This window comes from Hydra vulgaris, chromosome 08 (assembly GCF_038396675.1).
Source record: "Hydra vulgaris chromosome 08, alternate assembly HydraT2T_AEP".
NCBI lineage: Eukaryota > Metazoa > Cnidaria > Hydrozoa > Anthoathecata > Hydridae > Hydra > Hydra vulgaris.
This window is the reverse complement of record NC_088927.1, coordinates 31,806,300-31,812,500: the sequence shown is the minus strand read 5'-3', so window position 1 is coordinate 31,812,500 and position 6,201 is coordinate 31,806,300. Positions and strand designations below refer to the sequence as shown.

The 6,201-nt window shown below is 23.7% G+C and overlaps 1 long non-coding RNA gene across 1 annotated transcript in view; it reads left to right on the top strand.

The window, feature by feature from the left end:
* The window catches only part of LOC136083759 (uncharacterized), a 9,812-nt gene extending 8,831 nt beyond the window's left edge, over positions 1-981 (top strand). The window contains exon 5 of the long non-coding RNA XR_010640059.1: positions 854-981. This is a non-coding gene — a long non-coding RNA (uncharacterized LOC136083759). The remainder of the gene's footprint in view (positions 1-853) is intronic.
* Positions 982-6,201: the final 5,220 nt, after the last annotated feature.

Genomic DNA, 6,201 nt, shown 5'->3' with positions numbered 1-6,201 from the left:
CTGAAAATGATCTTTAAAGTGACCTACTTTAAGTTACTTTCAATTTTAATAAAAGTAGAAAGTAAAAAAAAATAAAGACCCCTGGAATGAGGTGTTTCTTAAGTTTTATCCTTCTTCAACAATAAATGTTTTACAATTTATTAAAAAAATAGTCGATTTTTTATTTATTTTTGTTCCTTAAATGTGTTTTTTTATTGTCAAGGGGAGCAAAAAGTTGTTTTGAATAACCAAAATTTCTAATAACTGCAGGTCCGAATAACTGAATTTCTGCATAACGGCTTTTGCATGAGTATGTTAAAGAAAATTCACAGTAAATAGAAAATAAAAAGGAAATGAAAATTGCTTCGAATAAGCAGAAAATTCTAATAAGCGCCATTTCAAATAACCTATATATATATATATATATATATATATATATATATATATATATATATATATATATATATATATATATATATATATATATATATATATATATATATATATATATATAATTTATATATAAATATATATATATATATATATATATATATATATATATATATATATATATATATATATATATATATATATATATATATATATATATATATATATATATAATTTATATATTTATATATAATTTATATATTTATATATATATATATATATATATATATATATATATATATATATATATATATATATATAAATTATATAAATAAATAGGTTATTTATAAATATAAATTATGTAAATAAATAGGTTATATGTATATATTTATATTTACTTTTTAAATTTAATAATAATTCAATAAAAAAAATTTTACATTTGCTTTCACACTACTAATGGTACAAGTTTTATTTTTTGATTTAGATTTTGTATCTCAATGATATCCTGGCCTATCGATACGATATCCTGTAAATTTTATTTTTATATTTTGCATAAATATATATACAAACACTCACACACATTAATCTTAAAGAAAATATTTATATTTATATATATATATATATATATATATATATATATATATATATATATATATATATATTAATTGTATATTTTAAGCTTTTTTATATTTATCATTGTATTTTACTGTTTGTATTAAAAAACGATTTTGGAAATATTGCAAGAGCGGAGTTCAACTTGCAATTTAGTTTTATTTGTCAAATCAATATATATTATAGCCACGTTTTAATACGTTAAATAATATTTTGCGATATTTTCTACAGCACATTTAAGCGTTGATTCAACGTTATATTTCAACCTTTACTCGGCGTCTTTGAGTCACGTTAATTTGACGTTTTACTAACAACGTTACAAATCCTTGCAAAATAGACTGATTTAACAGCGTTTATGCAACGCTTTTTAAGTAACCTCTTTTCAACGTTAAGTTGCGACGTTTGTTCAACGCTTTTTATGTAACGCTATTTCAACGTTTAGTTGCGACATTTTTGTAACGTCATTTAGTAACGTTTTTTCAACGTTACGCTTTAACGTTTAATCAACGTCTATTAAACAACGCTACATATCTTTGCAAAATCGATTGCTTTGTCAACGTTTCCGCAACATCTTTTGCGACCGGTTTTCAACGTTGATTCAACGCTGACATGTTTGCTGGGCACATACACACACGCACACACACATAGATATACGTGTGTATGAGTTTGTCTGTTTCCAAATTCCCTTAGTAGTTAAAATTTATTTTCTTAAATTTTGCATATTAATATAAGGTAAGGGAGGACATTAACCTGAGTTAAAATTATTTGAAACAAAATTTTTAAGTAAAATTGTTAAAATTAGAAACGAAGCATTGAAAAGAAAAAAAAAATTCTGAGAAAAAGTATGAAAATTAAAAAAGGAATAAAAATAAATTTTTTTATACATTAATTTGATTCAAAATTAGCAAAGCAAAAGACTCAGAAGTTTTAATATTAAGCATTAGAATCACATTAAAAAATCATAATAAAATATGTTCCCTACTTCAAACATTTAGGAAAGACTGTAGACTTGTAGTTTAAAGTAGCAAATTTTCTGGTATGTATATATTTTTTCAGATGTGGATCGTAAAATAAAATGCTGTTACGTTGTCTTTATAGATTGAAAAAAGAAGCTATGATTTTAAAGGTTGATCAGGTCTTTAAACTTGAAATACTAAATTTTAGCTACCATTACTTATATTCTTTCCATTATATTCTAGTTAAACCATTATTTACTAATTATCTTAAACTACCTTTAAACTACCTTTAAACTACCTCTAAACTACCTTTAAACTACCTTTAAACTACCTTTCAAGTGAAAGAAACTTAAAAGCTTGATAAGTAAGTGGAAATATATTTGGACTTTTTTCTCCTTCATTATTGAATCGTTCAAACAAGTACTTTCACATTTCAATTAATTGAAATTTTCGGGAACTTTACAACCTTTTTGAAATAATATCAGTTAACATTTGTGCCCAGTTTCTTCTGTCAAACTTTTATAGAAAGGTATGAATTTCATCCCATATTTACGCAGCATAAGTTGAGTCTCGTTTTTCTAAAACATATTTATTTCTTTTCTATAGAACTTTTTATTCTTAACTATTGAGTGAAATCAACGGGAATGAAAACTTATTCAAAATTCTACAAATGCAACGTGAAGCAACGGGAATGAAAACTTATTCAAAATTCTACAAATGCAACGTGAAGCAACGGGAATGAAAACTTATTCAAAACTCTACAAATGCAAATTTTTTAAATTTTTATTAAAAAGAAAATTCTTTCTATTAAAAGCTAAAAAAGCTGTTATATTCTTTTAAAGAATATAAGAATTTGTAATTCCTTAAACGTAGAAATGCTTGAATTTTATTTTTATTATTCTATTTTATTTTTACTTACAGTTAATTTTAATTAACTGTACATAGTTGTATTACTATACTAATATTATATAAATTGTATAACTTACTTTACTTGTAGTAAAAGTTTAACATTTAGTAGCGCTAAATAAACATAGCGTTATTAAACAAGCGTTATATAAACATAGCGTTATAAAAACATAGCGTTATATAAACATAGCGGTGAAACAAAAATATTGAAAGCTTTAACATCATTAAAGAGACTGGTATAGAGGGTAAAAAAATCTCATACAAATTTTTTACTTACCAATAAAAACTTGCACAAGATTTTAACTGGAAAATAAAATTAGGAGTAAAAATTTTCAACACCTACTATCTCCATAATTGAAAGCTTACAATGTCTATGCTACACCATTAATATCGGCCTTGTTACCCAAAAAACTTTCCTGGATAAATAAATCATTTTCTAGTAAAAAAAACTGTGATAAACTTTTACACTTATTTGCTAAAATATTCTTCTCAAGTCGTGCATAAAATATATATTTATCTAAAAAAATATATAAAAACTCAAAAAACAAAAATAACCAAAACTTATCAATATACTTGATAGTAATAATGTAGCGGTCTGCAAACCTTAACCAGCGGTTCATCACCAAACCTTTACAAACGGTTCGCCATCAAACCTTTACCAGCGTTTCGCCATCAAACCATTAGTTCATCAGGTTATCATAAGTAAAGAAAAAGAAAAAAAAAAGCAATTACCAAAAATGAATTAATAATTATATTTTGATATTTTTACACTCTAATTAAAATCAAACTATTATTATCGACGAAGTATATAATTCACTTAATTAGTATTTTATATAGTAATCAAAAATAGAAATACAGTATTGAATGCAATACTGAGATTATTTGTTGTTATTGTTTTTTATCGTTAGATTAAAATTACTTAGGCAGTATACACCCACTGTATATTGCCTAAGTAATTTTATGTAAAACCAAATCTGAGTTTTGAATAAAACGTGTCTCAAATGCGGTTTGTTAAAACACTTACAAAGTACATAATACACTATAAAGATATGCCTTATACGATAATGCATGTATAAATATATGCTTTACCGAACCTAAAACACGACTTTTTAGGTTCAATAAAATCTATCTTTAAGCTTACTTTAATTATATTATATAACTTTTTTTTGTTTTTCCTATTTTTTTCCCTTATCGATAAAAAAAAGAAGCTGTATTAAAAAGTTTTTAAGGTTTAAATTAAACGACAATAAAAAAAACATAGTTTTCCAGATTTACTCCATGATCAGGAAATGATAGAGATGTATAAAGCTATTTAAAAACTTTTTTCATTCAAACAACAGATTTTCTCAGCACCAAATTGACTTTATAAGTAAGAAAAAAATGTGTTTTTTTGTTTAAATATCGCTTTTTAATTAATGTTATCAACGCTTTCTATAGATGTTATTGGGCTAACTAATAACAATCAAACAATCCGAAATAAATAGCCTAATAAATTATTAATACATGTCTGGCTTATACTAAAAATATATATTTTTAAAAGGTTTATTAATTATCTTTTATCGCGTTAAAAATAGTATTACGTAGACAATTTTTTAGTTAGTATTTTTCTGATTTATATTGCGTTTTTCAAACTTTTAAATTTAATTTTTTAATTGTCTACATACCATTCTTTGAAATTTTTTTATACATACAAACATACATATATACATACATAAATACATACATACATACATACATACATACATACATACATACATACATACATACATACATACATACATACATACATACATACATACATACATACATACATACATACATACATACATACATACATTTAAAATAATTTTTTTTTTTTCAAAAAAAACTACGGAAACAAAATCTTTGATAAATGGTATGGAAAGGGGCCTCCTGCTTTAAAAAAGTCATACATTCATACATACATGTGTCTTATTGTGTTGCGCGACATAATGATAAAACACTCCTCAAAATTTCATAATACACTGTTGTGCAAAAACATTTTAAAATGATTTCAATATTATAGTGTTGCGTTCATATAGGAAATTAAAACTTAGCTTTGATTACGAAGCGCAGCCAAGAGTTGTTATAACAATATATATTTTATGTAAACATTACAACATTTTAAACGCTTTTTGAAGAGCTCAAAATTTAATTTAAATTTTACTATTTAATTATAAAATATTAAATTAATTAATTAAATTTTATTAAAAATAATTAATTTTAATGCTCAAGCATGCACAGTTAAACACTGATGAGAAAAAAGTCTTTTCTAACGAAGCAAAAAAATTCGATTATTGACATGATTAGATTCATTGGTGGCAGCCAAGCCGTTCATTTAAAAACAAATTATATAACTCTTATACATTTAAATAATAAGAAGTTCTTGACATCACAATATGCTACCATTATAAGCAAAGGTTGTTGCCTTAAAATTTTGGTTCTTTTCAAATTGCTGCAAAAGCAGATGTTAATTAATGCCAACTATTCATGATGCTATTCTCATTTGACGCAAAAAAACTTGAAAAAAACTACAATAAACCACCATTGACCAAATTGCACATGTATCAACTAAATTTCGGAAAAGACCACATAACATGGAAAAAAAAGCAGCAACAATTAATATTTCTTGACAAAAAGCAATTTTGTCTTGCTAGCCCTATAGGGCCGTATTAGGCCTAATATACTGAATTATTTTCACAATTAGCGTTATTATATTTATTATTATACTTATATATATATATATATATATATATATATATATATATATATTTCTCTCTTTTTCTTTTTTTTTTTTTTTTTTTTTTAGTTATATATTTCGTTGTTAATAGTATTTACAATAACAATGTTCATGAATAAAAAACAATATATGACAGGGGCAAAAAGAAGACTATAGTTGCCTTATCACTAAGCCCCGTAATAAATATACCGTAAATTACAATGCTAATAAAAACCGTAAAAGTTACATATGCTATAAATTATTTTTTTTTATTAACGCTTAAGTTTACTTTACTTACTAAAAAGACCAACAATAAAGAAGAAAAAACAAACAAACAAACAAACAAAAAAAAACAAAAAAAGACAAAACAAAAAAAAAAAAAATAAACAGAAACAAGACTAGAGACAAGATTATTTATCATATTTATGTATTAGAATAGACAATCTTAGTAATAAACAATTATTAATACTAAATCATTAATAATAGTACTCTCATTTTAAACGCTTCAGAAGAAATTTAGTTCATTGTCGTTTAGTAAAAGATTTTGCTTAAGTTTAGTTTTAAATTGATTAAGCGAAGAAAGTGGTTTAAAATCATTATTTAAAAGTGTATTCCAGAGTT